Below are 12,256 nucleotides of genomic sequence, written 5' to 3'. Positions count from 1 at the left end.
GATATAGTACAAAGCTCCGAACTAAGGACTTTCATTCAATTGAAAGTCAAAAACAGGTCCGGAGATCAAGCAGATGTGATTCTTGGGTGATCCGAATCTAAACGCAAAAATCTAAAAAAAACAGGTTCGAGCAAAGAGATACGAGATTTTCTTCACGGACTGAAAAAGATCCGGATCTACCCGAACATGTAAGGAATTACCTTGCTAAATTGTAAAATTTCACAGGAGAAGAATGAAGATTAGGAGGAACATGGGTAAAAAAGCCACGAGATTGCTTACAAAGATACCACACCTAACAACTGAAAAAGAAGAGATAGCTGCGGGATGGAATAGACCACGAAGAAGAAAGGTTCATTAATAACCTTGGACAATTATACAAATATTTTTGGAAGCAATCATTGAACCGAAGGCATCAGAAGCCACGAGGTCAAATGCTCAAGAACTAGAAGTTATCATTGACTTCCCAAATAGGAAGGTTTACGTTGGTCGAGACTCGACACCGAATTTAAAGGTAAGTTGATTAAACTTTTACATGCTAATAAAAATTGTTTTGCTTGCTTCCATGCTAACATAGCAGGTGTACCACCGGAGGTAAAGGTTTATATGCTCAATATTGACCCGCGATATAATCCGGTCAAGCAAAAGAAGAAACTAGAGTCAAATAATAAAAGATAAAGTTACAGAACTTCGAAAGATCGGTTTAGTCCGAAAAGTCGAATCATTCTAACTTGCTAACTAACGACAACACATCATTAATTTCAAAATTCCGAGGAGAAAGATGATTGCCGGTACACCAAATTATCTCGGATGTCTCGGTAAATACAATTTTAATTCAAGAAGTTAAAGGTACGCATTCTCCTATCTATATTTTTATTACGCAATATTTTGCATAAACATAAACTGTCACGAATGCTAGCTAAATGAGTAGTCAAACTAAGATATGATATTATTTATTAGCCACGTACGACTATAAAATCACAAATTTAGCAAATTTCATGATTAATCTTAGCTCAAACATATTACCCGAACATATTATTTCTAGGATAATTCTTTGGATCTGGACCTTCTACACAATTAGGTCCACAAGTACTAAACTTCTCAAGTTAGGGACAATGCTTAATGCCTATCAGGGAAAGTAGTTAGATAATTCATAAAAGTTATTTTATTACTAACAACAAAGTCGTCGTATGAAGCATATGCTACAAGGCTTGAATTAGTTGGGGGACTCAGAGCAAAAATATTGATTTAACGATTGATCAAATCCAAGAAAACTATGCAGCCCAAGAAAATAGAGTCGGATTTGCTAGTCTCGGATCTACTGCTGATATCACTAACTCCGAAAGCAACCCCGGGCTCTTATTGAGAAATATCATTTCTGGATCAAACAGTCTCGGGATCGAGCCATACCTTATTTAGGCAATCCCTGATCTATCATCAATTAGAATGAAAATGAGGTAAGCGTGACTAATTTAATTTGGAATTAGCATAATATTTATTTATTACCGGTAGAATGAGACTTTATTCAAAGACAAGCATGCTCTCGATAACTCTGAGTACGTCTTATCCTCTACTGCCTTGTTGAAGGAGAATTATATTTGAGAATATTCAAGGCTCCAAAAGCTAAAATACCACATGGGCCAAACAAACAAAATATATGATGCGAGAAATTTATAAAGAAAGCAGTGAAAATTACTCCGGTTTCAGCAACATTTTGGAACCTCCGTAGTTCCCCTCCAGAGTAACTAATATTTGATAAAAAGAGCTCTGGTACCGTCCCTATGTTGGAACTGGACCATTTGAAAGTCCATCAATATCGAAACTAACTATCCTACTGGGACTATTAAACTGCAGACTGCCAAATTATGATTCCAATGTTTGAGTTCTCATTCCTCAAAACTCAAACACTAGGGAGATTACTTATACTTGAAGATTAGTCAATTTGACCTGACATTATAAGAAGTGATACAAGCAATTGATTGCCTTGGGAGATAGAATTCCTAAGAGTATTTCGACATTAATTACCATCTCAACTCAATTAGTTGTCTTGCTCATATCAATCATAAATACTTCAAACAGTGTTGAATGAGCTCTTCAAAAATACATATACTATATAAAAGGGATCGAGAACTCCATGTCAAAGTCAAGAATCACACGATAAAAAATGAGAGTTTTACATTTAAGTCAAGATAAAGGTATGCAAATATGCCACCAGAATAAAGTTCACTTTGAACAAACACGTGACTTATATTCGGTCCAACAATGACCATTCAAGTTAAATATATAAGTCTTTCGTAATGACTAATTATATTATGACTCGGATCGATTATCCCGTATATATAAATGAAAATCTTAAATATTATTTCGGACATGTGTCACTCTCTACTTGGAAGTATGTTCGTATACTCCAATTTGGGTTCAAAATCCAATTAGATTAAATGTCTCTCCAGGACAAATCTACTAAGATATATATTTATTTGGGATCAATACTCCCTCAAACTTAATATCTTACCGGGATCAATACTCCCGTAAATTTTAATGAAGTCAATACTCTTGTAAATCCTACCGGGATTAATACTCCCTCGGACTAAAAGTCTACTTGGATCAATCTACCCTATTTTACGCACGAATAAAAAGGAGACGTCCTATTCATAGCGTTTAAAGTATATAAAAAGGCCCTCTTTTATTTAAAAGTTAGACACCAAAGGTGCAACTTTAGACATCGCACAAGTAACGATGCATCCAAATATATATATATATATATATTATATATATATATATATATATTGCAAGTCTAAAAGACTAAGTATGAGCACTCAAATAATTTTCTAAAGTGCCAAGAAAAATTAGTACTCGGATAAATTCCCTAAAATACCAAATGATGATATTAGACCAGAAAGACACGAGGAACATTGTATTATTTCCGGTTTAGGTTACAACCCTTCTGATGAAATAAAAGGGTTAAGCAGTCATCATCTAAAAAATATACCTCCGAGTCTCGTATGTTTTTCCTTTTCAGGAAATGGACCACATGGAAGGAATAATCAAATGCTCGAGATTTCATACTTCAAAGCTCTAACACTTGGGGGACCATATATATGGAAGGCAAAGAAGACTAGAAAAATCAGAATTGAAGTCAAGCCTAAGGTCTATCCAACAAATCGAAAATAAAGAGCAAAGTCACGAGCCAAAAACGCAAGCCTGATTCAAAAACCTATGAAGAATACACTCGTGGATGTAAATTTCAAAATCTTACGAATGTTTAGGTTAAAGGCAATACTTAATCATGGATTGCAAGATATACCCTTGAATTTTTTACGAATCTGTTGTAAAGAAAACAGTTACGAAAGAGTTATAGATGATACTTAAATACACGTAAACTATTATATAAGTCGAAAGAAAGAATGATACAAAACTTTCCTCAAAGTTGTTCAAAGAAACATGTGTGTTCCTATTTTTTCTTTCGTATGTTTACACCATTATGAAGTTGAGACGTCTTCTTCATTAAGTGTCGTTCATAAAAGGGCCCTCTTTTATAATTCGTGCTTATTCAAAAAAGTCACAGAGCATTGAAACATTTTTCAATGCAAAGTTAAAGGGTGAAACAAAAACCCAAACATTAAAATAGGCAGAAAATAAAGCCGAAATTTATATATATCAAACTTTGCAAATATAAGGCAAAGATTTGTCTTCAAACCCGGAAATAAGACAAGGGTAAACCAACCGATTATTGACGAAAGGAACATAAGCTATGGAGTTATCATCTGAATCTCTAAGTCCTGCACTCTTTTTTCCTTCGTCCGATTTTTGTCCCTATTGGGTTTTTCTGGAAAGGTTTTTAATGAGGCAGAGGCAAGGATGAAAAGGATAAAATCTTCCACTTCCCGGTCACATCATAGTGAGTAACCGAAAAGTGGGGGACTATCTGTATTAGTAAAATTAGACTCGTCATGCGGGTCTATTAAATGGCGACATTTCGGATTGAGTCAGTTACTTATGGCCCGTCATATAAAATTATTGTTTTGACCTTGAAAACTATTTTTTGGGTTAAACAATGCACGCTTAGTCTATTTCTGCTTTCTTGTTGAATTTGTTTGCACACCATCAATGGACTTGGTACTTTACCATTCCATATTGCATCATTTCTAGCTTGCCATATCTTGTACACCAATGCTGTGATCAATTTCCTGCACATTTTCCCTTTGACTAATATGACTATATATAGGTACAAAATTATCACAGAAGACCATAAATTTTTAAAGTTTTTCTTTTGTACATATATTTTTTGCCCAGTTAGTCACTTGAGTACAAATTACTAAAGGAATGAACTAAATTAGCAAGGTAGAAAATAGAAATACTGTAGGTTGTAGCAAGCTATATAATTATATAGACTACTTCCTTTGAGCTCAAGTGTATCCATATAATATTAGCATCCGCTGATAATTAAACCTAGTATCTACGTGGAGTTTTAATAACTTTCGTGAATTTCTGAATAATTTCATAGTATTATTTACAAAGTATCACATGTCCATACCCACGTAGTATGTGTTTATGGTTATAAACCCTACTATTATTGTGGCCGAGCTATCTTGGACGAAGGAGTATCAAATTGGCACACAATCATTCAAAAATTATATTATATAGCCAGGTAAAAATAATTAATAAATATATATATATTCTTTTTGTGTCTATTTTTTTTTTTAATATTTCGAGCCTTAGTAAAAATCTTTGCTCCATGAATCATGTATTTTTCATTTAGAATTGCCTTGATTGACAAAATAATCACGCACTAATGGAGCAAAATTGACCGATGTGATTCCACTAAATTCAAAAGCAAATCTGTCTTCTCTTCGATGTTTATTTAATCATTGTCTTTCTTTTTACCTTTTAATAAAGTTAGTTATAGTGTTTCGTAAAGCAATCCCCTCTCTTTTTTGGGTTGGCAATCGACTTGGAAACCTCCTTTCGCAGACACATACTACAAAATAATACGGATTTCAGTAATGTGGCAATTGTTTCTTTCTTCAAATTTTGAGAAAATTATTTGAGGTGCTTTGGTACTATGTAGTCAATTCGGCTGAGTTAAATGACCTAATTATGAAATAAAACCACATCGTGGCACAAGTAACGTAACTCGGTAAATTAGAGAAAGTGGTGACGTTAACATTTTTGATAAGCATTTCCGAAGAATTAGTTAGTAAAATAATTTTACAAAATATTTTGTGGTGTTTAATTACAAATTAAATTTAAACAAATAAATTACAGATTAATTGATTTAATCGGAGGACAATATATTTGTAATCTTTTGATATGAAGTCTTAATTTTAAGCTCACCGAAGTTAACAGCCACAAAGTTTTGCTGTTTGTTAAATATTATAGTATACATCTCGTAGAAACCTCACAAACTAAAATCACTTTTAACATACAAATACACTTAAAGAATTTATCTTTATGATAAAAATTATGTACTTGTTATTGATGATATGCACTCTCATGTTTCTAAATAACCTGGGTGCTTGGTGTTTAACCCAAAAAATAGTTTTCAAGGTCAAAGCAATAATTTTATACGACGGACCACAAGTAACCGATTCATTTCGAAAGATATAAAATTTTGTTAATACAACGTAATAGAGAAGTGAGAAATAAATTCAATGACAGATAATATAATAAAAATAAAGCAGAGAAGAAAGAATTCTTATTGAATGATCATTGATAGGATAATGAACCGAACAGAGCTTGAAAGGCCGGAACTATGGCTAACTTGAGAACAATATGCTATAAATTACAATGTATAGAATTGTAGAGAAGAAAATTAGATTTCCCTGATGGTGGTAAAAGTATGTCTATTTATAGGGCTAAATCTAAGTAACTATTCTCCTTGAATTATGGGTCCATTATGAGCATTTACTCAATCCATCCATTACTTTTGGAAGACTTGCAACAGCTGTGTAAATGTTAGAATTCCATAACTGATGAGTTAATTCCGTAATTGATAAGTTAATTCCATAACTGATGAGTTAATTCCGCAACTGATGAGTCAATCCCGTGCCTGTTGAGTCAATCCTGTACCTGTTGAGTCAATCTCGTGCCTGTTGAGTCAATTCCGTGCATGTTGATTGCCTTGTTTTGACCGTTACAATCATTTATTGCATTTATTAATAATTGATTTGTAACTGATAGTGTAATGATGGTAAATCCCATATAATCCGGGATTAATTGATTCCTTCCTCATTTGTAATTATGAGATATTCTCCCGCACCTGATCCGGGCTATTTTACGATGATCAGTTCCAAGGCTAACAGGCACGGTACGAGTATGTTCGGTCCCAGGGTATTTTACATATCATCTTTATATGTCATTCTTCACTTTTCTCCAAACTTTGCTGACACGTGTTGCCATTTCATAGACCCACGTGGCGAGTCTATTTTTCATTAATACACTTGGGGTATTAGATAATAAAGGAAACTGCATATAATAAGTAAGAGGAATACTAGTTGCTTGAAAAATAAAGTAGACAAATTTGTTATAACAAGTTAAATTACACGGATAATATCAAGAATCTACATTTAATTAACAATAAATATATTCATTTTGTTTTTGTTTAGTGTTGCTTTTGGTTTATCACGGTTAATCTACTCGAGAATTATTGTGAGCTTCTGTCTTAACGCAACTTAAATCGAAGATAAAGAGAGTGCGATTTAGATAGATTGTGACTTCTTGCAGACAAGATCTTTAGTTAGCCTTGACTAAGTTATTGCGGGCATGCGGAAGATATGCTATTTGTAAAGGTATGTAACACTCCCACAAATAGTAACCGAAAAATTATATATTTTTATATTAATTATAATATATATATAATAGCTAAATGTGTAACTTTCCCTAACTTTTTTTCTTCTGATCATTCATGTAATGCACCGTGATTAATTATAAAAAGCCAAAACTTTAGGTAAAAGATTTGGTGAAAGTATGAAAACGATCAAAGTTGGTAACACTTGTCAACTTATGAACTAACTTTTCAAACGTTTAACATGTTTCACGCGCCATCTCGTTATGTTTATGGCTTTAATTAGTGAAGCCAACTAATTAATGATCATTGGATTTATTGTTTACCCAAAATTCCAAGTAACAATTAAACTTATATTGTGGTTTTAAAGATATGCCATTTAGTCCAATATCAATTGATAAATATAGAATTAAATATATAAATTGAAGAATAAAATAAGCCAAACCTATATGCAAGCCAAGTCTCGACCTCGAGCTATGACAGTCTCGAGGTGGGTTAATAAGAACAGTAAATTATAAGGCAAATCTGATGAATAGTAAGCAAGAAAGTGATTAATGTATATTCTCTTGTCAATGAATCATATGTTACAAATGAATGGGCTCCCCTTTATATAATAGGGGAGTCCTAAATAAGGTACACTTCTAATTATAGTAAGGAATCTTATTGGAAAGTTGTCTAATCGCCAAGGACAATTCTATTCCGGAATTTACGTCGTGATCTTCGGGTTGTTGCGGGAATCTCGCTCTTTCTATTACTAAACCATAACGGTATTATCTCGAGATTGGTCATACTCGGCCTTGGTCTTCATCGAGCACTTCGATCCTCAAGTTCTATACTCCGCCATCGGGCTCAAGCCAGGTCCGTTTTGAGCTTATTCTCGAAGCAACTCCCCGAGCCTACGAAATCGGGCATACCTGATTTCGACCGTATACAGATAGTCCTTGCGTTTCTTAGAATGAAATGATAAGGAACGATTTGAACCTCGATTTTCGAATACCCTGATGGTGATATCATCCTCGTGACGTAAGCGCTCAAGGTGACCAAAACGTCTCATTAGTTCGTTTTCCCAAAACATTAAATGTTTGCCAGTGGCGGTCGACCACTAGCGTCGCCGAACCGTCACCGTATGCCTATAAATACAGGGCTCCTTATTCGAATCAAAAGTTTTGCTTCCACCTTCAAACCTCCCTGATCTTTCATTCTCTTCATCTCTCTCTCTTTCACTACCTGTTGTTCCCACCCTTTTAGCGCCAAAAGATATCAAACTCCACCTCTTTCCACTTCTTCTAACCTGAATTAATGGCAAAAACTTCCAAAACCGTTCCTCAAAAGGAGAAAGCCTCCTCCTCTTCTTCCCGGTCAGCCGGTGATAAAGCGCCGACCCTTCATGAGATTGTCCCCGGCCCCTGTGTCACAAAGAACGACTTCAAGGTCGAGAATTCCCCTACGATCCCTGGTTGATGCGAGCACGTATCGAGATATATTTGCTCGATAATGGAGAAATACATTGAGGCGATGAAGAGAGATTATGTCTGGGGAACGAGGTCATGGTACAGATCCCCTCCCCCGAGGAGAGTATCACCACTCATATGGAGGGGTTCCTAAGCGTCTACACTTATCCCTTCACACTGGGTCCCATCGATCCAGTCGTCATCGACTTCTGCAAGAAGTACCAGGTCACCCTCGTCCAGATCTACCCTTCTTTCTGGCGCATAGTGATCATGATCCGTTAATTCTCTAGCAAGGCCGAGGGGCTAGAGTTCATCCTCAACCATTTTATCTGATTGTATCGGCCTCAGCTTTTCTGAGGGTTGATCAAGCTCCAACACCGGGCGACCAAGGCCTTTTTGCTAGCAACGACGAGGATAAAGATCGGAGTTGGAAGAGCCGGTTCGTGCGAGTGAGGATATGCAACATCATCCCCGAGGAGAAAATGACGTTCCAAGAGAAGTGGAACCCCGAGCGTAAGTGAAGTTTTTTCCCAGTAGCCATTCATATTCCATTTTGCATTGCGTGATGCCTTCATCTTTCTTGCAGCTGTCGCTTGGATGCTCCATGCGTTCACTGACCTCGAAGATTGGGTTCAAAAACTAACCGCGACCTCCTCGTATAACGAGCGCCGTTGGCATGACTTGGCGAGGGGCAGATGGGAAGCCAAACATCATGGTAAGTTCATCTTGTAAGCTTTCAATACTTTCCTCTTTTTCGAAGACGTTTCTTTACTCATACCTAATTCTTCTTCATGTAGGCATTGGAGATGTCTCTAAAATGAGGCCAGCCCTGCCCGAGGAAGAAACCGAGTCCCCGATTCCGAAATTGGGAAAAGATAATAAGAGGACAAGGGTCTCGAAGCCCAAAGACCCCCAAGATAAAAAGGCTCCAGCTCGAAGACACAGGAGGAATCTCATTCCTATGGATATAGACTTAGTCTACCAGCTGAATGATGAAGAAGAAGAAGACGAAGGCGAAGACTCGGCACTGGTGGTTCGAGCCAGGAAGCCGGTTGAAGTTGCCAAGCCCTCCGAGCTGAAAATCGGTCTCTTGATGAAGAGGCTTTAAGGGAAGATGTGGGCCAAACCCCTGAATCGCCCGAGGTTGAGATTGTTCCTCGGCCATCAATAAGTACACCGGAGGGGCGGGTTTCGAGATCCCCAGTACTGAACAGAACGCGCCGAGTGATTCGCTCGGGGCCATGACAATAGGTCACTCTTCCTCCCTACCGGCTTATTCTGAAGAAGCCATAAGGGAGGCTCAGGCTCTGCAGATGCCTGACTTGGGTGGAGTCCCCAGCGAAGAGGATCCCTTCCAGGATTTCTTTACCGGGGTCGATGATATCGGTCTCAATGACGCGTCTACCTTCTTCAAAGAGGCTCAACGCCTTTCTCTCGAGTAAGCATTAATTCCTATTGTTGCAATTTTCTTTTTCTTCATCTCCCTTTATCCTAACTTGTATCCTTCTTTCTGTGTAAGCTTTTACCAAGTTTAGGGCCGACCCAAGCCAATACGAGGCCGAGCTCCAGAAGACCTCGGATGAAAGGAATGCTTTGAAGCTCCTTTGCAGTCAAAAGGAGGAGGAGCTCAGGGACCTTCGGGCAGACTTGGCCAAGGCTCGTAAAGATGAAGCTGAGCTAGACAAGCAGGTAACTGTCATTTTGAAAGAGTATGGTTTACTCGACCCAACTGTGGAGGCTAATACTTCAGTGTCTCAGCTGCAGCAAAAACAAGAGAGCATTGAGTTGTTTCGAGGCGAGGTCGATCAGATCAAGGCCGATTGAGATCGGTGGAAAGAGAGCATGGACCGCCTTGCTGCGGAGAAAGAGGCTCCTTTGGCCAAACTGGTATCGGTTGAGGCCCAACTTTGGAGAGCTAAAGATAAAAGCTCAGCCTAGGCCAAAAAGATTGATGAGCTCGAGGTCAAGCTTGTTGAGGCAAGGCAAGAGGTCGGGAAGACGAAGGTCACGGCTGACAAAACCATTGTTGTATACTTAAGAGATGTTGAGGCTGCTCAAACGCAGCTAAGGGAAGCCTCCGATCGATAGAGACAGGGTAATGATTTGGCCAAGTGTCAATCCTAGAGGGAGACCCTCGAGGAATTCCACGCTCGAGGTTACGACCTCACTGAAGAGATTGCTCAAGCAAAGGCACTCGAAGCTGATGCCAGATTTCTCGTCTCCTCCGACAACGATTATGATGATGATGAAGGCAGCCAAGGCGGGTCTGACAATGACGAGGGGCCCGAAGAGGAAGCTACTCATGAGGGAGAAACCAGCCCCGAGCATAGTTAGGATTTTGTTTTTTTGTGCAAGGCCACTTGTGGCATTATAAATACATTCTATGTATAAAAAGTACCATTTCTTTTCGCTCTAACTCTGATTCATGGTAAAGTCTGCTTTGTTTTTGCCTTGCGAAATTTTTTGTTGTTACAACTTCAATAATCGAGTGAGCATTAGCTCGAACTCAGAGTAAAACAAACCCTTATGTTTTTTGGTAAATAATGGGCAAGTTTTGAATTTATAATAGAATACCTCTTAAGATTTTACGATGAATCCTCGAGCTATATTTAAGTCGACTTTATTCGAACTCGGAATAATGGGACCCTTAGGTCCGAGTTGAGTGACAACAAGGTATCAAACTCTAAATGTTTTGGCCCTTAGGTTCTTTTAGGTTGGGTTGATATGGCCTTTAAAAGATGGCTACTATTTCCCCCTTTTCGGCTTAAAAGACTTAGTAAAAAAAATTTATGCCTTTGCATGTATTTTTTACCCATTGGGTTTTTTTAGGGTTCGATGCCGATTAAGACCCCTTTGCTTTATGCCTTAGCATGTTTGTGTTAAGATAATTTGATACCTCTTAAGGTTTTTTGAGGGCTAATTTTATCGAAGCCCCTTTTTAATTGTTTTGCCGGGGATAGCCTTTTAACCGGTTTTTTTCAAAAATATTTGAAGGCCTATTGTTTATTGCAGGATTTGGATGTCTCTGAACCAATATTATTTTGGTCGTAGCCTTTAATATGGCCGTAGCCTTCGGGTATGCCTCTTGGACTTATTTCCGATAACATTTTGAACCTGTTCGAAATGTCAGTCCTCGAGTACGATGGCCTTGGCCTTTATGTCGATAGGTGCCTCTTTGAGGTCTTATAAATTCGAGTTTAGGTAACTCGAATGTGTTGGATGTCGATGATAGTCCCCGAGTGTTCGAGGTGTATTTACGCTTGGCCCTTGAGCCATTTCTCACAAAATCTAAGTATGGAGCTCTTACAGTAGCAAATTTCTTTGAGACACAAAGTGTTTGATATAGAAAGAATGCTTCTTTGAATAATTCATATATGCGTACATGTTTTTCCATTGGGGCTCGACTAATCTATATGAACACGGTTCATTCGAGCATTTGGCCCATTACAAGGTTTCCCTATCGAGACCCATTGACCTGAAGTATTTTTCTCGAAGAGTTTTCTCGATGCCTCGATCGAACACCTACAATAGGTTAGTATCAAATACAAATGGAAAAGGGAGAAAGTCATACCTTAGCAATAATATCATTTGAGTAGTGATACATTCCAATTGTTTGGCAATTGTTCGCCCTCCATCGTGCCAAATTTGTAAGATCCCTTTCCTTTGACACTGATGATTTGATATGATCCTTCCCAATTCAGTCCTAATTTTCCTTCGTTTGGATCTCAAGTGTTGAAGGTGGGTGACTTTCCTTAGAACTAAGTCCTCGATTCTGAAATGGCGAAGGTTGGCTCTTCTATTGTAATATCTCTCAATTCTTTGCTTGTGCAGCCATACGAACAAGTGCAGATTCTCGTTTTCATTCAATAGTTCGAGGCTAGTATTCATGGCCTCGTGATTCGATTCCTCCGTTACATGTCAAAATCCGGCGCTAGGTTCCCCGACTTGAATTAAGGCCTCAGATCCATATACTAAGGAGAATGGTGTTGCCCCCGTGCTAGACTTTAATGTCGTTCGATACGCC

The sequence above is a fragment of the Nicotiana sylvestris genome, chromosome 10 (assembly GCF_000393655.2).
Source record: "Nicotiana sylvestris chromosome 10, ASM39365v2, whole genome shotgun sequence".
NCBI classification, from domain to species: Eukaryota; Viridiplantae; Streptophyta; class Magnoliopsida; order Solanales; family Solanaceae; genus Nicotiana; species Nicotiana sylvestris.
The sequence above is the reverse complement of the archived record's forward strand: the minus strand, read 5'-3'. Positions refer to the sequence as shown.